Genomic DNA, 25,797 nt, shown 5'->3' with positions numbered 1-25,797 from the left:
TAAAAAAAAAAGAACACAAGATGTTCTAGAACATGAATCAAGATTTCTGAATTAAACTAATTCAGGATTGTGAAGATATTGCAACATATAAGTAAGAAACAAAATCAATTGTTTTATTTGTTCTAATTATATGTAACAGTAGAAAAATCAATTGTGATTACAGAATAGAATATAAATGTCAGTGAACTTTGACAATATAAAAATAATTATTTTTTAAGTGGGCAAGGGCTCCCCCTTGGGATAAAGTTTAAGTGCTCTAATTTCCTGTTTTCCTATCTATAGAAGCCATTTAAGGTTACAATTTGTAGTGTATGGGGCTACAGGTGTAACTCAGTGGCAAATCACTTGTTTTATATGTGTGCCTTGAGTTTGATCCCCAGCATCTTAAGAAACAGAAACTTGGAGTGTAAGCAGGACTCTAACTTCTGTTGGAGACAAGCTCCAACAGGGGGTCTCAGGAGACGAACGGATGGTGAGGAGTCGGCGAAAGAGGGGTGGAGAAACAACACAGACACCAAAGTGAAGGTGTTGATCCCAATCTTTACTTGTGAAGCTGATCATATATACTTTTCATTTTGGCAGGCTCACAGTACTTTGTGGTTACAAAACAGGAATCATTATTCAAAGAAACAAAATATTACGTAGCTACAATTAGAATAGAAGAATGTATCTTGGCTTATGCATAAGCAAGCATTTGTACTTTCAGTTCGCATTTTGCTTTGAGCTGTTTCTGCTTAGTTAACTTTTAATAATAGTTACAAATGTCCCAAACTATTGGCCTATATCTTGACTATTCTTTCTTGACTTACTGACTGGAACCGGTGGCATGGTTATGGCAAGTGTAATCAAACAAGAGTAAGAGCACAAACCATTGTGCACAGGAACAAGAACAAGTTGCCCAGTACTAAGCACTAATCTGTCTTCTTAACATTAATTTTTCTTCTCTAGATTTTAATTTAATTTCTCAAAAACTTCCTTGACAGGAATACAGGGAGTTTTTCATTAGACATTAACAATTTACGCTCCACAGCTGAATCATTGCATTTAGAGCAAACAGATCTATTCTTTAGAAGTAGTTGCATTAATTGGAAAGTCATGTTTTTTCCTTCATACTTAATGGTCATATGAGAAGTTGCAACTATACTTATTAAAGGAATACAAAAACAAATCAGCCCATTCCCAGAAACATACTGCGCTCCTCCAGAGGATGGACGCCTTGCGCCATCCACCTCAGTAGGGCCTTGCCATTGCCTGAGTCAGGGGAGGGGCGCAGCAAACTTCTTTTTAAAATGACTTCATTTTTTTTTTAATTTTGAGGGATATTTTAAAAAAATATAATCTCTCATGAAGAAACCTCACTTGAAATAAATCAATTCATTTTCATTTTGGTACATTTTTATTGAATTTAAGTAAAATTAAACTTAATTGCTTTTAGAAAACTACAATAGATCACTTCAATTTTTAAAAACTTACCAACTTTCTATCCTTATAGTTTGAATGTATGAGAGATGTCTAGACTAACCACCAAATGTCAGCAATGTTAATTACTTCACAGTTGGAGAGTCTAGAGTGATTTTCTTTTCTCTTTGACTTGTACAGTTGTATATTATAAAAAATTTTAAAAATAATGACTGCTGTTATCATTTTTAAAAGACAACAGTAAAGTTATTTTTTTAAATAAAGAATTGGCTCCTGGCATGCACTAAAAAGATCTAGCATAAGGTCATGAAGTATTCAAGACCTTTTCAAGGAAGCACTTATAATAGAAATATGGAGTTTGGCAATAGGAAAAATTGTAAGAAATACCTCCATCTTCTCTTGACCCCTTAAAAAGCTTTCATTCGTAACAATGAAGATTCCTTCATACTTTAAAAGATAGAGTATCACAGTCTAATCACAAATTTCTTTTCTTTCTTTTTTTTCCCTTTGTTTCTTTTTTTTTTTTTAGTATGAATATGACAGGGGTTCTCAAGCCCTCTAGATTCAAGGGACTCCTAGAGTTTCAGCCATGTTTTCATGGCTCCTCTAGGTCCAAAGAAATACATTATAGTTTTGTTTATCAATGAGTTAAGCCTAAGTAACTTAGTAATTAGTTGCATCCTAACAGCTTAGTAGCTGGTTTTTTTAAAAAGTGGTACATATAAATTGAAAGAAAAAATTTTTATTGTCTCCTAACCACTGTAATGATGTTAATTAAAGAATATGTGCCGGGCATTGCAAAACACTGGAATCACACTGGACAATGCCACCCTCACTACCCGTTTCACATTGATTTTCACACTTTTTATCACAGCAACTGCTAAACCCCCAGTTTTGCCGAGATATGGTATCTTCAAAAGGAATATATAATCACGAAACATTGGAACTGTGAAGTGTGTTTAGCTGATAGCTGGTGTTGTGTCTGACAGACTTAGAACACCACTCTTTCCCCTGAAAATTTAAAATATTCCTGTGAATTCACTGCTGTTCCTCTTGGCACTTTGACCCACATTTTGAGAACCATAGTGCATAGGAACCAGGAATACATGCAAAGAAAACAGTATGAAAATATACAACAGCATTAACAATGGGTACTTCTAGGTGATGGTTTTATAGAGCATTTTTACTTTCTTCTGTATACTTTACTGAAAATTTAATAGTGAATATGCATTACTTTTACAATCAAGAAAAACAAATCATTAGGCAACCACCAGCCTGCCAAAAATTAAAAAGTCTGGCAATACCAAATATTGTCATAGATGTAGAAATACAGGAACTCTTATGCACTGCTAGGGCAAATGTTAACTTATACAACCCCTTTGGAAAACAGTTTCATATCAGGTAATAAAATTGAAGATAAGTAAAGTCCATAATTTGTTAGTTCAACTATGACTTATAGACGCTAGAGAAAATTGTGCACACATATGCCATGGAGTATATCCACGAATATTCATTGCAACATTATAATAGCCCCAGGTGGAAATAACCCCAACGCTTGTCTATATATTACAGTAGATCATGGTGTAGTGTATGTACTCATTGAGATAAAAACTGTATTATTCTCTTTGCATGGCCATAACAAATAGCTGATCATCAAATGAAAAAGAGGAAAGGCTTATTCTGGCGTTCAGTTTCAGACATTTCCGTCCATGATCAGTTGGCGACCAGGCTTTGGGGCCTGTAGTGGGAGTGCATGGCAGAGGAAACTGCTAACCTCAGGACAGCTGGGAAGCAGAGAGAGAGACAGGAAAATACTGGGGTTCCAATATCTACCTCCTTGAAGGGAATGTCCCTAATGAGCTAATTTCTTTCTACCAGTCCCCAATTCCTAAAGATTCCATTGCCTTCCAATAGTGCCATGGGTTGGAGACCAAATCTTCAACACATGGACCTTTAGGGACATTCAAGGTCTGAATTATAGCAATAACTAAAAGTGGAAATGAATGAGTCACAGCAACATGCAGTAAGGTGGATACATTTTACCAAAATAAAGCAGACATAAAGAAGGAAGGAACATCCAGGTGTGGTAGCTCATACCTGTCATTCCAGCTCTTCAGGAGGCTGAGGCAAGAGGATCCAGAGTTGAAGTCAGCCTGGGTAGCACAGAGAGAAGCTGCCTCAAAACAAAACAATACAAAGTAATAACATAATGAAAATCAAAGGAAGATCAGTAGAGGAACCAGGGAGAGGAAGGGGATGTGCTAGGGTGTGACATTGGCCAAATTATATTGTTATATCATGTGCATGTATGAATGTGTAACAACAAACGCCATTATCATTATGTACAGTGATAATGTACCAATGAAAACTTTGGAAAGAGAAAAAAAATCAGGAACAAATTGATAAATAGAGAATGCCTCCATTTAGAGAGCAATAATATGCAAAAACCGGAACAGATTGTTTCTGGATGCATTCACAGGTAACAATCCAAAAAAAAAAAAAAAAAAGGAGGCTAGAAAGAATGAGGTGGGTTGATCCAGTCACACTTGCTATCTCTGGAGACAAGGAGGGTGGTAATGAGTGATTGGGAATCTGTGGGAGTTACCATTTTTCTCAGGGAAGTAGGAAACAAGGCTATCAGTTGAGGGTATGATCAGGACCCTGAGGTATGGAGGAGGTTTGAGGAGAGAGGAGAGAGGGAGTGTGATTGCCTGGGAAATAGATTGTGATTCCCAGGCAACAACAAGGGCCCACTTGGGGTTTCAAGTCCTGACTTTAAAATGAATACAATCAGCAAAATTAGGTGTTTTTCATCTGGGTATAAACTGATTTGTAGGAACAATGATCACAGAAATAATGTTTTATATTCTAATTTTAAAAGTCAATTCAATATGAAAAGTTAAACACTCTTGTCACCAAATAGCACTCCACCTTTCGCCACCAACCCAATTATCCATAGGAAACTCAGTCTTTTCTGTAGCTTTTCAGTTTTTCTCTAAGAAAAACCAAGAACATTGTTATTTCTTTCATTTTTAAAAAATTTTTTAGTTGTAGATGGACACAGTACCTTTATTTATTTTTATATGGTGTGGAGGATTGAACCCAGTGCCTCATATGTGCTAGGCGAGTGCTCTGAGCCACATCCCTAGCCCTATTTCTTTCATTTCTTATACAAACATAGCATAGCACATATCATGCACTGTTTGCCTTTTTTTTTCATTTAATCATATAACTCAGAGATACTTCACTTAGCACGATATTCTCCAGATCCTTCCATTTACTGATAAATGTCATTCTTCTTAATGGCTGAGTAATATTCCATTCCATTCCATTCCATTCCAAAATAGAGCACATTTTCTTTATCCATTCATCTGTTGATGGGCATCTAGTCTGGTTCCATAGCTTAGCTATTGTGAATTGTGCTGCTGTAAACACTGATGTGGCTGCGTCACTGTAGTATGCTGATTTTAAATTTTGGATATATGCTGAATGGGATGACTGGGTCAAATGGTGGTTCCATTCCTAGTTTTTTGAGGAATCTCCATATTGCTTTCCAGAGTGGTTGCACCACATTGCAGTCTGACCAGCCACGTACGAGTGTTTTCTTTCCCCCAAATCCTCGCCAACATCTGTTGTTACTTGTATTCTTAATAATTGCCATTCTCACTGGTATGAGATGGAATCTCAGTAATTTTCATTTCTCTAATTGCTAGAGATGTTGAACATTTTTTCATGTATTTGTTGCTCACTCATATTTCTTCTTTTGAGAGGGTCTGTTTAGTTCTTTTGCCCATTTATTGATTGTGTTATTTGTGGGATACGGTTCATATAAGAGGACTTGCTGGGTCAAACTGAATTTGTGAATTTGACAAACTATTGCCCAATTACTCTCCAAAGGGATCACACCATTTTTACACTCCAGTAGCAATAGATAATGTTCCCTATATCATCATGACATTGATCACAAAATATACTGGGAAACTTCTGTATTTTTGCCTAGCTGATAGGTAAGAAGCAGCATTTGTGTACTTTTAATTTGCATGTCTCTTATTAGGATGTGGTGAGCCGTTCTAATTAGACCGTGGCCGCCCTTAGAAGATGGTGCCGGCTTCCACTGTGGCCTGTGATAAACAACTCCTTTTATGGAGAATTGGCACGCAATCCCTTCCCACCCTATGAGAGAGATCCACGTGGCAGCTTGGGATTGGTATGTGGGAGGCTTTATTAGGCTGTGCTTGGGCGCTCGGCGGCGGGCGCTAGAAGATGATACATGACTCAAGGCCTGAATAAACTGCTGAAAGAAGAATCCTGTGTCGGTCGTGTTTTCCCTTGCCGGCGAGGGGTCGCGACATTAGGAGAAAGGTTGAGCACCATTTTGTATGTTCAAGGGCCATTTGAGTTCTTTTTGCATAATCTGGTCATGCCCTTTGCCCATTTTTATATCAGGTTGTTGGTCGTCTTCATCTTACATTTAGAAGCTCTCTGTAAGGATAACTATATAGTAACTTGCCCACTAATAAACATGGCTTTACCAGTGTCCTGGAATCCACCCTATTTCAGATGAACAACTGTTCCATTTGGTAAAGAACTGGAAGGGAGGTGGAAAATTAGTGGAAGCTTTGTCTTCATCTTATAACTCAAATATAGATAGAAAACAATGTGTTTTGAAAGGTGCAAGAGATTAAATCAAAATGCAGATGGACTCCCTTATATCACTCTTCCTTCTCCTCTAAATCCCACTGAAATAAATGATAGTGAGTCAGAATTCCTAGATGATAAAAAGCTGAAGGAATCAGAAAACTACTGGAGGAAAAAAAATCATAGCCCAAATCCCTAAATAGAAGGCTACTATTATAGCATTCCTAACAAAATTCCAGAGTTAAATAAGAGTGCAGGAGGTTCTGGCAGAAATGACTAGGACAAATAATTTCAAGGTTTTATTTGGAGGAGTTGGGACAATTAGGCCTTTTTCCCTTTCTCAGTGCCTTAAGTTTCTGGTAGCTGCCATATTTGCTCTATGATGAATCCCTGAAAATTGCTTTCTCCATAAAGTAAACACCCCACCAGATGGGAGCTCATGGTGTTAAGTGCCAGGATAAATGGCAACATAGCAAAGCTATGGTAACTCTGGAAATACATAGCAGACCACGAGGACTCTTACTCTTCAACATATCCAACACAATAAAACAAAGATATGAGGGGTGAAAATGTGGGAGGAAAATAAGAAAAATTACCATTATTTGCATATGATGAGGTCACCTACCTAGAAAATGCAGAAAAGCTGAAAAGTTATTAGAATTAATTAGAGGTTTTGAAAACTTGTTAAGCTATGAAGTCCACTTCTATAAACTCCACAGCTTTCTTATATTTCATCAATTACCAGTTAAAATTTTAATGAAAAATATACTCACAATAGTGAAAACAAACAAACCATTAGAAAAATCTAAACACCTATGAATCAGGCCTCACAAGAAGTAGGCAAAATCCACAGGAAGACACACTCTCTGTGTCTTCTGCTAAATCTTCTCATGGGCATTAGGTACCAGCTGCTCTATCTTTCCTTGGTTCCTCTACTGGTGTCACTGACTCATGGGTCAGGTGTGTGTGGTGAGCTCTTTGATGAAGGTTTTGGCTTCTGCAGGATACTTGTCTGTCCCTAGGATCAAAGACAGTAGAAACTAACAGGAGTTTCCATCTGTCTTCATGGGGTCCTAGCTTATATGTGGGGCTTGTACCCTGTTTTTGATCTCTTCCACTTTATATCCATCTTCCCTTCCTGCTGGCTTACATTCTGGACTGAAAACTCTAGCATCAGACCCAGCAACAATGAGAGATTTGTTACCCAGCTCCTACAACAGTGTAAGCCAGTTCCCTGTAATGAACTTATATGAAAATGTTCCCAGTGGTTCTGCTTCTCTGGATGAAGCCCAGTTGATGTAGTACATTTCAAAGGTTAAACATAAAGCAAATGGTATCAATTACATTACACAGGCAGAAGTGTGCTCTTAGGGAAAAGGTCATTGTTGACCAGTAGGACCAGAAAAGACAATACTTCTGGAAAATTATGGAAAAATTTTCTTTCTAAATTAGTCTCAGCTACTGTTTCAGAATTACAAATGTCAATGATTCAAATTTTATCGTATACACAGAATTACCTGAAATGTTAACTTCCTTTCACCCAACTTCCTGTTTCAATTCCAGGCAATACAGTAAGTAAATAGTAGTGTGATTTACCATAGCACCAAAATAAAGCACAGGGATCAGATTCAAGATACTGACTCCATCAGTTATTAGCTGAGTCAGGTTCCTTTGCTCGGTTTGTTAATTGTAAAATGTGGACAAAATACTGCCTACCTCATAGTATTGAAGGGACTCTTACATGTAAAGATCTTTAGCAAAATACTTATTACAAAGGAAAAATCAACATTAGTAATTATTGGTTTTAGTCATCCTTATTCACTAAAAATGTATCACTGTCCACTGTCTCTTCATATTTCTTGCATTTATTCTTTTCTTTTTTCTCTGTTTGCATTAGGGATTGAACCTAGAGTGCTTTACCACTGAACTACATCACCAGTCCTCCATATATATATATATATATATATATTTTTTTTTTTTTAAAGAGAGAGAGAGAGAATTTTTTAGTATTTATTTTTTAGTTTTTCGGCGGACACAACATCTTTGTTTGTAAGTGGTGCTGAGGATTGAACCCAGGCCGTGTGCATGCCAGGCGAGCGCGCTACCGCTTGAGCGCACTCACCAGTCCTTTATATTTTTAATTTTCAGACAAGCTGAATTGCTTATAGCCTTGCTAATTTTCTGATGCTGGCCACAAACTTGTGATCCTCCTGCCTCAGCTTCCCAAGTCACTGGGATTACAGGCATGTGCCACTGTGCCCAACCTGCATTTCTTTGGTTTTAAAAGATGATAGTTCCCAGATTGCCATCACCTTAATAATTACAATTAATACTTAGATAATGATTATTATATACCAAGGAATGGTCTAAGAGTTTTCCATAAACTAAATAACTTAATCTAATGAAAACAACCTTGTGATATAGGTGCTATTGTTCCCCCAAGTTGAAGTGTCTGAAGCATAGGGATATTAAACAACTTGACCAAGGCACCCAGGTGGTGCTACACTTCTTGGCAAGCTTTTGGTTCTTGCCATTCTCTCCCTCTACCCACCCTTAGAGACAAAGTCATTGGGACTTCCACAATACGTACAAATTAGGATTTAATTTTCTCTCCCTGACTGAGTCAACATTTGCTAAATTCTATCAAATTCTTAATTCCTATCTTCCTAACCTCATAATTCTATGAAAGGTGTTATCACTAACTGGTAAAGAACCTACTATGTTCCAGGCATAGAGGGTGAATAGGAGGAACGAGGGATGGGGTAAAAAGATAAAACATGATTAAAAGGTAAATTATGATTTATACCTATTGTCTTACAATTAATCTCATTTTTATATTAGTGTTAAACTATGCTTGAAGCATATAATTAACATGAATCCCAAGAAGGAATGCATCCCTGGAGTGGAACAGGACAAAATGCACAACCACTCTCCTTCATGCTTAGTTGGGTGTTCATGCCTGGGGAGAAGAACCTGGATTCTAAAGTTTTGTAGTCAAGCAAAGAGGAGACTGCTTGAGATTGAGCCACCTCAGTCCCTTCTATCAGTAGTCTGTGATTCAGTGACTTTCTCTCAGGCCCATTGGTATTCCTCTCTTCCAAGTAAGTGAAAAAAAAAGTCCATAAATGGCCACTGTATGGATGTTTATGAAAGCTTTATTTTGTAATACCCCCCAAATTAGAAACAATCCAAATGTCCATCAACAGGTGAATGAACAAACTGGCATATCCATATGATGTAATACTACACAGCAGTAAAAAGGAACGGACTGTTGGTACATTCAGCAACATAGATAAATCTCAGGTGTGTGAGCTGTTCACCAGAAAAATCAACCATGTAATTAGAGTTGAAAATTTCAGCCACACTGGCTCCCCAATACCTGGGGAAGAAAGAAGAACTGCAGTTCAATTATATGGCCAATAATATAACCAATCACATCTGCATAATGATTATTGTATACCAAGGAATGTTCTAAGAGTAAAATAATATAACCAATCACATCTGCATAATCCCATATAACTCAGAGGAGCTTCCTCCTGGTAAACACTTGACATGCTGGGAGGGTGACACTCCTGGATTTCAAAAGAAGGCCTGGAAGCTCTCTAACTACCTTGCCTGTGTGTTTCTTTTGTTGGGGGGGAAGGAGGCACTGGGGATTGAACTCAGGGGCACTCGACCACTGAGCCTCCTCTCCAGCCCTATTGTGTAATTTATTTAGAGACGGGGTCTCACTAAATTGCTTAGCGCCTTGGTTGCTGAGGCTGGCTTTGAACTTGCAATCCTCCTGCCTCTGCCAAAACCATCAAATTGTTTTCCATGGTGGAAAACAATTGTTTTCCATAATGCACCATGTTTTCCTTCCTACCATCAATATATGAGGTTCTAATTTCTCCACATCCCCAATGACACTTATTATCTGTGTTGTTTACAATCACTTAGTGCATGTGTAGTGATATCTCTCTGTGGTTTTCATTTGCACTTATCTAATGTAGAGCATCTTTTCATGTGCTAATTGGTCATTTGTATAACATCTTTGGAGGAATGCCTATTCAAATCCTTTGTCCATTTAAAAAATAGCCAGGTATATACCACACTTGTCATCCCAGCTACTCAGGAGGCTGAATCAGGAGAATCGCAAATTCGAGGCTAGCCTGGGCAACTTAGAGAGACCCTATCTCAAAACAAAATATTAAAAGAGCTGGGGATGTAGTCAGTGGTAGAGTACCTCTAGTTCAATTCTAGAACCACATAATAAAAGTTTGTTTTATATCAATTTTAGCTTAAAGAAAAACTATGTAGAAAGTAGAGTTCCCTAAATGCTGCCTCTACAACAAGAGTTGCTCTTATCATGCGTTAGAGGAATAAATTTGTATATGATGAATGAATATTGATGCATTATTCACTAACCTCCACATTGGAGTTCACTCTTTGGTTTGTCCAGCTCTATGAGCTTTGACAAATATATAATGCCATGAATCCACTATCATTGTTACCAGAGACAGTAGCTTCACTGCCTAAAAATCCCCTTTGATCTACCTACTCCTCTTTTCCCTGCCAGTCACTGCTCTTTTTTAAATTCTCTGTGATCTTGCCTTCTCCAGAAAGTTGCATATTTGGAATCACAGAATATGTGACCTTTTGAGACTGGAGTCTTTCACTTAAAAATATGCATTTAGGGCTGGGGCTCTGGCTCAGTGGTATAGTGCTTGCCTAGCACATGTGAGGCACTGGGTTCGATCCCCAGCACCACATTAAAAAAAAAATAAAAGTATTGTGTCCATCTACAACTAAAAATATTTTTTAAATATGCATTTAAAAATTATACTCCATGTATACATAATATATCAAAGTATATTTTAGGGGCTGGGGGTCATAGCTCAGTGGCAGAATGCTTGCCTAGCATGTGTGAGGTACTGCATATAAAGAAATAAGTAAATAATAAATAAAGGTTCATGAACAACTAAAAAAAATTTTAAAAGTATACTCTAATATCTTGAATATCTAAAAAGAACAAATATTTTTAAAAACCTTTCTCAGAAGGTCTGGCAAATGGCAGGATGAGTACCCCACACAAACCTGTTCCTCCATAGAATGGAAACAGAGCGACAGACGTGTAACTGCTTGAGGAGGTGAATGGCCAAGGGTAACGTTTTGAAACTGTCAGTAGAGAAAATGAATCCTAGTAAAATCCAGAGAGTAACAAAGCAAGAGAATTGGAATACCCCAGCACTTGGCACCTCTCTTGGGCGTATAGGACAAAGGGCCAGAGCATGACTCAGAAGTCTGCCTCCCACACACAAACAGCTTAAATAAATAAGTGAGCTGGAGTCCGCACAAGAGGCAAGCTTTGGAGATCTCACTGCATCTCTCAGCTGTAGCCAGGATCATCTTGGAAAAATTCCCACTGTCTGAGATTTATACTGCTCTGGGAGTCAGAAAATCAGGGTTCCTGTGGACACCTCCCTGCACTGACCAGGCAGAAGGCAGCCATGCAAGACACTCTTGGCTTAGGGGAATGTCTCTTGACACAAATCCCCAGAGAGTTTTATGCCACAGGGTTGTGTCAGGGAGATAAGTAGAGGACAATGCCCTCTGGAATCAGTGCTTTCAGCAAACCTGCCCTCTGTGACTGGGAGCAACACCAGTCCTATGTAGTTACCATCGGGGGCTGAGTCTGAAGACAGTGAGGTCAAGAGTAGCAGTTTCTATAAACTTCCTCCAGTAATTCAATTGCTCCCCAGTCCTCGGTGGCTTTGGCCTTTGCCACACTCCTGGGCACACAGACTGAAAACCTCTGGAATGAACGTAGGCCTGGAATGGGCTATATTCTACCCAAAGTTGGTTGGCAAGAAGGTCTGATCCACCACCACCCAGGCCACACAGACCCTTCCCGCTGGATGCAGAACTGAAAACCTCCAAGGAAGAAAGATTCCTGACCCTAAGGAAAGGTTCAGGAATGTTGTTAATAATTCATATATGTTGATATTTCTAAAGAGGAGTGATTCAGATGTCCCCTCTTAAGGAACCAGTAAACAAATGACATAAAGGAAATATTAGTAATGATTAAAAATATGTCTTTAACAAGTGCCTAGGGATAAATTACATATTCTGTATAACCTCATATTTGTGAATAACAGAATTATACTGAAAAAAAAATACATTGAAAAACCTTAACTTTTGTAGCTGAGAAGTGCAATTGTGTCAATTTTTTTTTAATATTTTTAGGTTTCCCCCCCAATTTTCCATAGTTAATGTATAACTTAAGTAATAAAATGTTATTTAATAAATATGAGCATTTGTTTTTTACAATAGCAAGCAGTTCATTAGTAGGCAAAGAGAAAAATCTGACATCTAACTTATTTTAAAGGAGCTTAGAGTTTGATAAGGGATTTTTAAAATTTATTGTTTGTTTGCTTGTTTTTTTAAGGAAAGATGAAATAAATGTGAAACCTCAGCTCATTAAAAGCAGGGATTGAATAGTATTTCCCCAGTGTCTATCACAGTGCTTTGGTAGAGAAGACACAATAGCACATATTTGGTAGTTCTGTAACCAAATAAAGAATGATGAATTCCGACTTGAGATTAGTCAAATACAGTAGGGGGTCCCAGTCTTAACCTGTTACTAAAAAACAGACACAAAGCCAGGCACGATGGTGCTTGCCTGGAGCCCCAGCTACTTAGAAGTCTGAGAGTACAAGACCACTGAGGCCATGAGCTTGGGGGAGCCTGAGTGATACAGCTTTAAAAATAGGGAGGGAGGGAGGGAGGGTGAGAGGGAGGGGCAGGAAATAACATTGAAGACAATTACTTCTTAAGTCACCAAGAGATATTTCCAAGATGACAGGATAAGAAATGAAGTCTCTGTGTTTATAAGATACAAGAAAGTTCTTGTGAGAGCTACAAGATCAAAATTTCACCTAGAAATAGGGACAGGGTAAAATTTTTGTATCATGTAAAATTTTTACTATGGTTGGATACAGAGCAAAAGGAGTTGTTTAAATACATACTGCACATTCATTCCATTGTCTCATTAGACTATTTTTTTCCTAAAGAAAATAAAATTCATTATTACTGAAATCAATATAAAATGCAGATGTGGATATAATCATGGAAAACACATCTATAACAAAAGCACATGAATTATGTAATGATTCTATATATTTTAGAACCTCAATAAAATGGGTAATTTTCTTCTTTCTCTCTCTGTCTGTCTCTCTTTGACACGAAGGATTGAACCCAATTCCTCATGCATGTTATGCAGGTGCTTTAATCACTGAGCTACATCCCCAGCCCAAATTTCTTAAAAATATAAATGAATAACATTGATCCAACAAAAGAAATTTTCAGAATGATTTTCATAAAAGAAATTGAGAAAGTTGTAAGTAGGATTAAACTCATCTAAAATAGGAGCTCATGACAGCTCTATAGAATCCCACCAATAATTTATGAAGTAGATTATTTCTATACTATTTAAGTTTTCCCAGAGTATAAAAAAAGAACAAAATTTTAATTAGCTTTATGAAATAAGAATAATGTTAATACCAAAATCTAACAAAGAAACAAAAAATAAAGATAGACTGGTCTTGCTTATAAATACCATTGCAAAAATCTTAAATATTTAACAATATGAATTCAGCACCTCAAAAAAAAAGAATTTCATAATCAGGATAGTTCAATATGAGGAGATCAGTAATTATAATTTATCATCACAATAGTTCTAAGGAAAGAAACGATAGGCTCAATATTATAGGCACTAAAATGGCATGTGACAGAATACTCAACACATCTTGAAAAACCAGCCTCTACCTCAGAGCAAAGCCTGTCCAAGGAAGGGACATCACCTTTGTCCTTGGAAAAACCCACAGAGCACTCCTAGGCACATTCCCACCCTGCTAAGTTGTTTATCTACAAATAACAGGAGAGATCTGCTGCGCCAGGTGTCCCTGACTCAGTCAGGCTAGGTGGGGATCCATAGCAACCCCCTAGCAGCCACCAATCAGCATGAGACAGGGAAATACCCTGGGATGCCAGATGACCCTCCCAGTAGTTTATGGTGGTTGATAATATATTGGGAAACCATGTAGTTCAGCACGTACACCCCTCTTGGCTTAAACCAATCAGTTCAAATGAATACCCCTTTTGTACTGACCAATCACCCCTACCCAACGTGTTCCCGCCAGTGAATGTGCTAATCATGTTTTAGAGTTGTTATTTGATTTTCCCACGGTGTGTGGTGATTTGCTAAGAGATGCTATGATGTATGTGAAGTCCCTGCCTTCTCCAAAGAATGTATAAAACTGCTGTAAACCCTGGGCTCAGGGCCTCTCAGCGTCACCAGTTGCTGTGTGTGCCCGCGGAGGACCGAGCTAGCTCGCAATAAACACCTCTTTGATGCTTACATCGATCTTGGGCCTCTGGTGGTCTTTTGGGGGTCCCGAATTCGAGCATAACAATCTTATTGGCAATATTCAATAAAATAGACTCCACGGACACTTCATAAACATAATTAAAAAAAGACATGCACACACATACAAAGCTCTGTGTGTATATATATGCATATAATTCAGCTCCAAATCTAGCATGCCATTTAATTGAGAAACATTGAAACATTATCACTGAAGTCATAAGACAAGAATTTCCACTAATACCACAATTTATTATACTACTACAGGCATTAGGAAAAAGAAAGAGAACTACAAATCTGTGGTAAAAAAAATCTGTAAAGAATATCAAATTAAGATTATTCACAGATTATATGACTATATATCTGGAAGATTGAGAAGCAACTATAAGTCACTGTAAATAATAAGAATTCAGAATTTTATTCTGCTGCAGAATAAAATAGACACTAGTATTGCTGTATGTATATACATGTCTGTATAACCAATGTGATTCTGCAACCTGTACACTCAGAAAAATGAGAAATTATACCCATTTGATTCAAATGTATGATATGTCAAGATCATTGTATTGCCATGTACAACTAATAAAAAAAAGAATTCAGAATTGTAACAAGATTCAAATTCACACACTTATTAATGGTCTTCATCTGTGATGTTAAAAGAAAAACTGTGGGGGATGGGGTATAGCTCAGTGGTAGAGCACTTGCCTCGTATGTGCAAGTCCCTATCTATGTTCTATCACCAGTATTGGGGGGCGGGTGGAACAAAACTTTAGACAGATTAAATTTAATAAAGCGTATGTGGGCAAAGAATGATTTATGTATTAGACAGTATTCAGAAATAGAAAAGGCTCAGAGAGCTCCACCCAATAAGCATGAGCAGTGAGCTTTTATAGGCAGAACACAGAAGCAAAGTAGATAAATCACTTTAGGTTTGCCTTATTTAGCTTGCTGTGATCAGGTATTTACCTTATTTGGGCATGGTCTGAAAAATTGGATACCTGTGATTAGCTGAAGCTCAGCTGTTTGCAATTGACTGAATTTTGGTTCAGTCAATTGCAAATTTTGGTTCCTTATTTACTAAGTTAACATTTCCCTTTGTTATGGAAGAACTCTTAAGTACAGATACAGCTTCAGGGCAAGGGACCACCGTTTATTTAACGATATAACCACCTAGATCATTTAATGGAAGGAAAGGCCTTATCTACACGGAAGGATAGCTGTGTAGGGATAAACTTAAGAAATGTACAAAAGTTCTATGAGGACAGTGATAAAAATATGCCTGAGTGAAACTGGCATTTCATCAGCTATGTGAACATAAAAGCTGTGTTAGAGAAGCACCCATTTCATAAAAACAGCTGGCTTCCAGGTATTGGTCATGATATTAACAAATAACTTTACTTGTTCCTTTCTAATTTAGACATGTTTTCTTTTTCTAATTGTTCTGTGTCAAACTTCCAATACTATGTTGAGTACAAGTAGCAGAACCAGACATCCTTATCTTGAGCTGAGGGAAAAACTTAGCCTTTCACCACTTTGTTTATAAATGGCCTTTATCACATGGAAGAATTTTCCAATCTTTGAATCATTTTTGTTTTTCTATCCTGCATTTTTTATTGTGATAAAACACACATAACAACATTTACCTATACAACTCAATGGTGTTTAGTATATTCACACTGTACAACCATCATTACTACCTACCCACAGGACTTTTTCATTATTCCAACTGGTAATTCTGAGGCCAGATTTAAAGATAGGTAGTCAGTGTAGTTAGGTAAACCGGGTCTAATATCGAGTAAAATCCAAAATGAAGGCCATGTTGAGAATGAAGTCTGGGAAAAGCAGAACAACTCTTGGAATATTAATGTCCCCAAGGCCCAGAGCCCATCCCAAAGAAATGTTAATGAAACAGCTCCCAGCAAACTTAAAGATGCTGACCCAAAAGTCCTTCCTGCCCAGATTACTCCTTTGGCCCACCTGTGCCCCATCCTTCAGGCCTTCCTGAAAGAGTAAAAGAAATTGAAGTTAAAGTGTAAAAGACCTGTAAAGTTTGCAGCTGTAAAGTTTCTAAGCTGCAAAGCCTGAGTTAAAAATGCAAAGGACCAGGTATTGTTAAGTTCCTATGCTACACTCAAAACCTGAAATTCCTGTAGCTGTTAGGACAATTCCCGGGACTGCCCAGTAGATATTCCCCCTGACCATTTAGTTGTTTAATAACCTAGACCCTGTGCAGCTTTGCACGTAGGCATCTCAGGGCCCAAACCAATCAGTTTGAATGTATCCCCCTCCTTAGGACTGACCTATCACTCCCGCCAGACCTGTTCCTGCCAATGAATGTACTAATCATGTTTGAGAATTGTTGTTTGATTTTCCCACGGTGTATGTTGATTTGTTAAAGGAGACTGTGATGTATGTAAAGTCCCTGCCCTCCCAAAAAAAGTGTACTTAAGCACTGCTCAACCCCTGCTTGGGGCTCTGGGCTGCTCTCCCTCCTTGAGTGAGCACAGAGCCCCAGCATGCTGGATCTCCAATAAACCCCCTTTTGCTATTGCATGAGTCGGTCTCTTGGTGGTCTCTTCCCTTACATTCCCACCTACATTCCATCACTGAAAGATAACATAACAGAGGACAGGAATGCGGGAAAGCTAAAAGAAGACCTTAGCTATAAAAGAGGGAGACCTCCCCCACTTCCACGGATTCCACCTCTTGGGTCCCCTTCTTCCTCTGGGAGAAGTCTTTTCTGCTGTCCTTACTAAAGCCTCTATTTTCCACTCTGACCTTGCCTCGGCGTGCTTCTCTGGTGTTATACTTCAACATTGGGGAAGCAAGAACTCTCACCAGTAAACAGCGGTAACAATTCTACACCCATTAAATGGTAACTCCTGTTACCCCCACTCCTTCCCGAATCCTACCACCATTCCCTGGTAACCACTACTTTCTGTCTCTGTGAATTTGGCTATTTTAGGTAAATCATACAAATGGAATTACATAGTATTTGTCTCCTTTTATCTTAGGTAATTTTATTTAAACTTCTATTTTTCATCTCTTTACCTTTTGTTCTCATTTTCTGTTAAAGGGTTCTTTACTCTTCCATTTCTTTCTTGAGTTTTAATTACTTGTTTGTCCTATCTTGTGTGAGAAACAATGCTCACCTGCCCAAACCCAAAGAATGGACTCAGAGATCCGAGGTGTGGTAGAAAAGTGAGACTTTAGTGACAGTCTTGAAAGGATAGGAGGCATACCAGGAACAGTTATAGCAAGCAATTTATTTATTCCTTGCATACAAATCCTCCTGCCCCAACCCTGGGTACTATGGGGGTTATAATCATCCCAGGTATCACCTAAGTTTCCTTATAAGGTCATTCCCTTTTTGGAAATGACTCCTGAACCAATCAAATCTAGGTGTATGTCTTTAAAAAGGAGTGCATCCTGTGGGGCCTAACTTTGGACCCATTGAGTTGTTTATGCTCAAGGATGCACCAAGCTGGGGAGTGCTGGGTGGGAGTGGGGGAGTTTATTCCTGATGTCTGCCAGTGCAAGATAAGGATATGCTGACAGGTTGCTGGTGGTTTTGTGCTTTATAGTCACCAAAACAAGCTGTTGTGCAAACTGGCTACCAGTAATCCTTCATTCAAAGCTGAGTCATTTGCATCCTTTAAACTAAATACTTTGCTTTGAAAATAGACCATCAAATATTTTATTCCTCACATCTGTTCTATCTATTCTTTAATCTTACAACCTTCCTTTAAACTTTTTTTTTTTTTTTTGGTACCAGGGATTAAACTCAGGGTCCTCAACCACTGAGCCACATATCCAGTCCTATTTTGTATTTTATTTAGAGACAGGGTCTCACTGAGTTGCTTAGCGCCTCACTGTTGCTGAGGCTGGCTTTGAAATGGAGGTCCTCCTGCCTCAGCCTCCTGAGCCACTGGGATAACGGGCGTGCACCACCATGCCTGGCTTGGACTTTTTTCTTTTCAAAGATCATGTTTAAATCTGCCAAGAAACTGTATCATACACCTGGATATTTCTTTTGCACAAGGTTTGCATTTCCTTTTTCCTTAGTTATATATACATGTGCATGTGTGTAACGTCTATGGTCCTATGATTATTATTTTTTGGCTATTACTGATCTGTGACCATAAACTACTACACCAAGGCTAGCATTTGCTGAAAAGGAGTGAGGTAAGAGTTAGGAAAGGTATCTAAGGCAGTCTGAGGCTCCAATTCAGATTTTATTCAGATTTGCTTAACCTTTCATAAAATTTGTTATTTCTAATCATATAAATTATGAAAAGAGTCAAAAAACACATGAAAAGGTGCCCATTGAAAGGAAAGTGACCACAACACTCGGAGCGACCAAGAGATTTTTATTGCAGCAGTGCAACAGAGGAGAAAAGAGAGAGAAGCGGGGGGCCCAGCTGGGGAAGGCTTTTATAGCCCTTCTGCTGTGCTGCCTAAATCTAACAGGTCTCTGGGTTTGCAAGCTGCCTTGTTGGCACAAGGGGGGTTAAGTGTTCGGCCTTGAGTGGCAGGTTAAGTGTTCAGCCTTGAGTGGGGGCTTGGGCATTTGGGCTTGAAGCAAACAGGTGATAAAGAACCAGACAGAGGGTTTGAGAAGCTAGGTCATCCTGCAACTAACTTTGTTTGGCATGCCCTGCAGACAACTTATTCAGGCTGTCCTGCACCTAACATCCATGATCATTAATCAGTAGGGAAATGCAAGTTAAATTCACAATGAGGTACCACTATACATCTTTCAGAATAGATAATTTTTAAGAAACTGACATTAGCAAGTGTTAGAGAGGCTATGGAATACCTAGACTGTGCCATACATTACTGTTCCGTATATTGGTATGTATGGTATTCCAGTTAAATTGGTATAAACATGTTGAAAACTTATTGGGCTACTAAAGTTAAACATGTATTGCTTCTGCCCAGAAACTCTATATTAGCAATTGGGTAGGCCCTACCCAACTGAGAAATGATCTGGGTAGTAGATATACAGGTAGGTTAATTATGTACACTATTTTGTACTTAAGTACTATCTAATAAAATATACTATTTATGTACACTATTTTGTATTTAAGTACTATCTAATAAAATGTACTATTTATTTAAGTACTATCTAATAAAGTGTATTATTTATTACCAAACTCTCCACCGCCAAACTGATGGCCCATATGCAGGGTTTAGGTCTTTGATCTCCTCACTTGTTGGCACAGAGCTTGTTTTTAAGGCAAAGGTGAAATAAACAATTATCTCAACCTCTGAGGGTGGAAAACGGTGTGTACCCAGGACTTATTTCTTTCTTCTGGTTAATTTCATTTCTTAGATAGCTGGATATGATTTACTTCTTAGTTATTTCCCCCTACAAGGAGTATATTTATTGCTTAGGATTATTATTACAGATTTAAGATATTTTATTTCCTCCTACTCCACAGTGTAATCTGAGGACCTAAACAATAGAATTGAGTGAAATTTAGCAAGTTTTTCTATAATAAAGTCTCTTTTGATGGGAAGTGGCAAATAGTTGATTTGAATGTCTGTCTTTAACATCTGAAAATTTACTGACTCATGAAACTACAAAGTGCAGATGTACTTTTACCTACAAGTTTTTACTAAGTACAATAAATCTTATCAGGACACTGTCTCTAAACTCTTCTTTATTTTGTATTGACTTTATTTTTAAGGATTCATTTCCCTCTGGGTGCTAAAAAAACTAGTTACACAGAGCTCTATGATCATACCAAATGCATATATAGTAATCCTACAGGGAAAAGCATTTCTTTTGCATGATAGTGTTAACAAAAGTTCCAGAGAGGACTGAGCTTGGGGCATCACACATTCCTGAATCAATCACTGTGCTGAGGAGGATTTGATTTTCTGTCTAGATATGCATGGATCATATAAACCCCTGGGGTTATGATGGGGAGTGATGATAGTGAATTTCCCATAAAAAGATGCCTCCTTTTTAAAAAAACTGGAAATGGGGTTGGAAAAGTACCATGGACAGGCCTTCTAATATTACTACAATCTAATACCTTTCCTGAAAGTAGCTTGGGAGGACTCATCCCATGTTTTTGTATCCTGTAGTTGCAATTTCATTGGCCCTTAGCTACTTAAATGAATGGATCATATTTGAACCAGAAAAGAGAATGTTTCAATTTGGGAGCACAGTAAAAGAATTCTCAGTCCTCTCCTTGATTCCATACATAAATTGCCTTGTTCTCTTAAAGTGTTTGAATATGGGCTTTAAATATGCCTATCAAAATGCCATCAATTGATTTCTCTAATAAAATGTGCAAGAGCAAGTAAGAGTCAACTCTGTGATTATGCCATTAGAATTACAATACATTAGTTTTGTAACCTTCACATCTTATCTTCAATAGAAGCACTTCTTCTCAGAGATTAACTCACCATAGAGGATATTGATTGCTCTTCAATTTCACACTGGAATTCTTATTTATATTTTAAAAGATTTATAGCATGCATGGTTCCTATTTCAATTTACTTTACAAAATTTATGCTTACACAATGTTTATTATCTCAGGGTTTACAAATGTTCACTCTTTCAGATTAGATAAAGATAGTAACTGAGTGTACTGTATGGTAAACTTTGAGCTGATTTAAACATTGCCACACAGTTCTAGATGCTGACCTTAGACAGTTGGCTTGCTAGGCACAGACATTCCTCAATTATGTATGGAGTTGATTGATTTAAAGATTTCAATGTCTGGGACTGGGGTCATAGTTCAGTGGTATCGTGCTTGCCTGGCACATGTGAAGTACTGGGTTTAGTTCTCAGCACCACATAAAAATAAATAAAATAAAGATTAAAAAAAAAGATTTGGTATGTCTTGGGGGGGCTATTGCCTGTAATCTAACAAGCTGTTTACCTTCTCCCAGGCCTTCTCTTACCTACAATTTCCCAACTTTAACCATAACATCTCCATATGGACTGGCTTATTTTGTTCTGTTTTAGCAGGCAAGGGAGAAGCAGAAGGGAAGAAGAGTTTGATAATCTTGCCAATTTTCTTGCTTCACTGTTTTATCAGCTTTTTTGCTGCCATGAGCAAAAGATCTGACAAGAACAAATTTAGAGGAGGCAAAGTTTATTTGGCACTCATGGTTTCAAAGATCTCTATCGATCCATAGTTAGCTGGCTCCACTGCTCTGGGTATAAGGTGAGGCAAAACCTCATGGTGGGCGTGGTGGAGAAAAGCAGTTCAGATATAGCACCAGAAAGCAGAGACACAGACAGTTCCCCTCAACACAGACAGAATATAAACCCCAGGGCTCTCCCCCAGCAATCTACCTCCTCCAGCCACACCCTGCCGGCCTACAGTAATCCCAATCAGGGAGTTGATGCACTGAGTAGGTAAGGCTCTCATAAAATGATCATTTCACCTCTGAACATTCTTGCATTGTTTCACACATGACCTTTTGGGGGGACTTCTCATATCTAAACCGTAATATTCACCAAAAATCTCCTTAAAAACTCAAATTACAGGCCGTTGAGAAAATCACAAATTAGCTGGACATGCCATGCAAAGGAAATGGAGTAAAAAAGCCCTGGGGTGAATTCTTAATTATTTGTTTCATAATTGTTACATGCTTCTTTATGATTTATAAAGGTTTTGTAGAGAAAAGTAAAATCTTTAAGGCATTTTATGATAACACATTAAAGGACTCTGCTTTTGTGTCAGCTCAGGTGTTCACGGGAACAGGAATATAGAATGCTAGTCCTTACTTTTAATTGCACTTTCATGATTAATTTTTCTTCCTGTTAAATCTTTTACACTGGTATGTAAAATAAAAAGAAATGATTATTTGATTTCCCTTCTGATGATCTGTAATGATTTAAATTGCAGATATTTAATATTACTTAATGTATTCAAACATAAGTTTGATTTTAAAAAAATCTCATACCTTGTGAAGGCAATGAAATATTTCTCAATGACCTGAGGACCAAAGGAACCATCTTTCCAGTTAAATGAGTCTTATTACAAAGGACCAAATGGTTAAAAAGAGAAGAATGTGTACACTTACTTAGCTTCTGCATGTGAAGCTTGGGTTCCACTACTACCTGTATTACTTACCCATCTTCATCCAAGTGAAGCAAAAGGGAATTCATAACATTTTTTCTCATCTGAACAACTAGTGAAATGAATAACAAATCTGAATTTTAATCTTCACTAAATAGCTGAAAACCTTGTCTTTTGGCTGTGTTGGGCTACTGCCTCATCAAAAATACATAAAATTCTCTGTCAATTAATGAAAGAGAAAGGAGTAGTCTGGCAATAACTTTCAAATTTTCCTGAATTCAGATTTTTCAGTTATGGCTAAAATGAGGCTTTTCATTCTTGCATGCCCCTTTAATAATTTGGCAGGCAACACAGTCCTAGAATTTAAGCTTCCTTTTTAGTTCATGACTATTAAATAGATAATTCCTCAAAACATACTCCTTATATTAAGGATTATGTAACCACATTTTAAAAAATAAATTCGTTTTTCTTGTTGGTATGTGTTTCCTTTTCATTTAATTTGATTATCTGCTGGTGTTGGGGCCAATAGATTTGTGAATATTCTGTGAATGTGTACCTGTATAAGTGTATATATATTTTCTTCCAGCTAATACCTCAGATGTGTGATTGTTTAATAATATATATACCACACTACATTTGCACATAGCAGGGCTTCCATTAGCAGTGGATATTCATGTTTCTAAATTTGAATATCCACAGAATTAGTCCACAGAATTTCATTGGTGTAAATTCTTTCAGTTGATCTTTTTTCATATTTTAATGCAAATTCCTACTGTAAGGCCTATACTTCTTTCTAAATCTAGCAATCTGGAAATATATAAAGGTAAGAAGTGTTTCTTAAAGTATCTTAATTTAGTAAGTGATTAAAAATTGGGATGATTAGTTGCCAAGATGTCTAGTAACTGCATAGCAGATGACACCTGGCATGAATACGGGTCTTATTTACTTCACAAGATTCTATATGTTCTGATATTGTACTTTGTCACTTAAGAGCACCATTAAACTTTGGAGTATTTTAATCATTGCTTTGAAAATGAATTGTTTGTGAGATTGGATGACTATAATAATGATAAGAAATGTAATTGATATTTTGTAATTTATATTAAGAAATGCTTCTTACCTTTTTTTGCTTTGATTTTGAGATTGCTACATAAGACTTTCTTATTTAAAGTTTAGTTTTAGTTTGTTTTAAAAAGCTACAGGTAATTTTCAAGGTATGATGGAATTTTTAATGGAAGCCTTATGCAAGTTGAGTGAAGTGAAACTGGTAAAGGCGATATTACTTTATTTGTAGTGCATTCAAGATTATATAATTAGGTTTAAAGATGAAATGTCTGATTTGTAAAATATTTAATGTTATATCAGACTTATATAAAATAAAGTTTTCTGTGTGAGAACTGTTAAAATGCATTTGATTTTTAATGAATGTTCTACTGAATGATTTATGATGAATTTTTTGTCTTTCAGTCTCTGTAGTTTATCTCAATATATTAATAAAAAGGTTTGTTCTCACACACACACACACAAAAGCCCTGGGATGAGAATGTGTTCAGTGACCTTCAAGGAACATACTAAAAGGGAACATCCTGAACTTGAGACTATTATGTTAAGTGAAATAAACCAAACTCAGAAGGTTGAGAGTGGTATGTTTTCTCTCATATGTGGAAGCTAGAAAGGAAAAAGGAAAAGAAAGTTGGAGGTGGGGCAGGGATCTAATGAATCAAAGGGAGATCATTAGAGGAAAAGGACCAGGGGATGAGAGGAACAGAGTGAGGGTAAAAATGTTAGAGAGTGATATTGGCCCAATTATATTGTTATATTGTGTGTATGTATAAATTGTAACAACAAATCCCATTATTATGTACAGTTATAATGCACCAATAAAAAATTGTGGAAAGAAAAAAAAAAGAGGGAGCATCCTACAAACGTAGGTATACCCAGAGGCCAAGACATACAGGGTTGTAGAATTTGGTGTGGGCTTTGGATATTATTCTTAGTGTGACTGGAGGCTGTTGGAGTTTTGAGCAGGGAGCTAATAAAGCCAGGGTGCCTTCTAAAGGATCAACAACAGTTAGGTGAAGAAATAGGCTACAGCAAAGTCCATGAGTCAGGGTCCAGTCACAAAATAGAAAATAATCTATTATTTCATATTGGGGGAATTTTAAGAATAACAGATGTCAAAACAGAGAATGGGGTGATACAAGAGATCAGAAGCTTCTACAAATAACCTTGGCTGGAACCCATAGGGCTGAACAGCTCCTGTGCCAACTGAAGATGCTATTGTCTCTTATCCTCTAATAGACAGGTGTCACCTTGACCAAGGAAGGAACTCCTAGAGTCAGGAAGAAGCCAGGTGGCATGAGAGCCTAAAAAATATTGTCTATGCATTCTGGGTCCCTGCGGTACAATCAAGGCAAGCGTAGAACTGAGAAATAACAGATAAATAACCACCAAGGAGGCAAGAGCAGAAGTAGGGAGACCATTAGGGTGCTATTGCCATACATAGATCAGGTGAAAGATGATTATTGTTTGAACTAGGGTAGAAGTATTTACATTTAATATCTATTTTAAAGACAGCCAAAGAGAAGAGCTAAGGGCTTCAGCTTGAGTAAATGGGATGAAGAACAGTCTCATTTATTGAGACAGGGAATACAGGACGCATATATTGTATTTGGTGAAGAATAGAGTTCAATTTAAAGTTAAGACTCCTATTATAAATTCAAATGGAGATAAATAGAATGTAGCCGAACCCTTTGGAATTCAGAGGAAAGATCAGAATTAGAGCCTTCTCTGACCACTATCCATAGGATTACTTGAGCTAGTGACGGTGAAAAGAGGACTAGGGCACTTGAACACTTAAAGAGAACAGAAAGGGGCGAAAGATACAGCAAAGAAAACCCAGAGGACTCCAGTGGGCTAAAACAAAACCCAAAAGAGTGCAGGGAAAGTGGGCGGGGTAGCGGGGGCACTGTTTCTAGAAATGAGAATGACCAACTGTGCCAAATGTTGCTGAATAGAACAAGAATGAGAACTAAGCTCTCCTACTAAATCTGCAAAAAGGAAGTGGGAAAGAAAACTTGAATAGTGTGGGTTCCCTCTATTAGGAGGAGTTGAGAGGAAAACCGGGATGATTTGCAGCTGAGAGAGGGAGGGAGGTGGGGGATGTGGCTCAGAGGTCGAGGGCTGGCCTAGCATGCATGAAGCCCTGAGTTCCATCCCCAGGGCTTCCCCGCCACCCGCAAAGCCCTAAAACCAAAAAAAAAAAAAAAAAAAAAAAAAAAAAAAAAA

At 37.6% G+C, this 25,797-nt stretch overlaps 2 long non-coding RNA genes across 2 annotated transcripts in view; one reads left to right on the top strand and one right to left on the bottom strand.

Moving 5' to 3' along the window:
* The first annotated feature begins 708 nt into the window (after nucleotides 1-708).
* LOC125614138 lies at nucleotides 709-19,699 on the top strand. Its single transcript, XR_007344785.1, has 3 exons — nucleotides 709-841; nucleotides 11,614-11,619; nucleotides 19,689-19,699. It is a non-coding gene; the product is annotated as an uncharacterized LOC125614138 (long non-coding RNA).
* LOC125614141 overlaps nucleotides 10,697-25,797 on the bottom strand; it is an 18,609-nt gene continuing 3,508 nt past the window's right edge. The window contains exons 2-3 of the long non-coding RNA XR_007344788.1: nucleotides 11,333-11,344; nucleotides 10,697-10,708 (exon numbers count right to left, since the gene is read on the bottom strand). This is a non-coding gene — a long non-coding RNA (uncharacterized LOC125614141). The remainder of the gene's footprint in view (nucleotides 10,709-11,332; nucleotides 11,345-25,797) is intronic.

Source organism: Marmota marmota, unplaced genomic scaffold (assembly GCF_001458135.2).
Source record: "Marmota marmota marmota unplaced genomic scaffold, marMar, whole genome shotgun sequence".
Lineage (NCBI taxonomy): Eukaryota > Metazoa > Chordata > Mammalia > Rodentia > Sciuridae > Marmota > Marmota marmota.
Note: the sequence above shows the minus strand (reverse complement) of the source record. Positions and strands in the feature narration are given on the sequence as shown.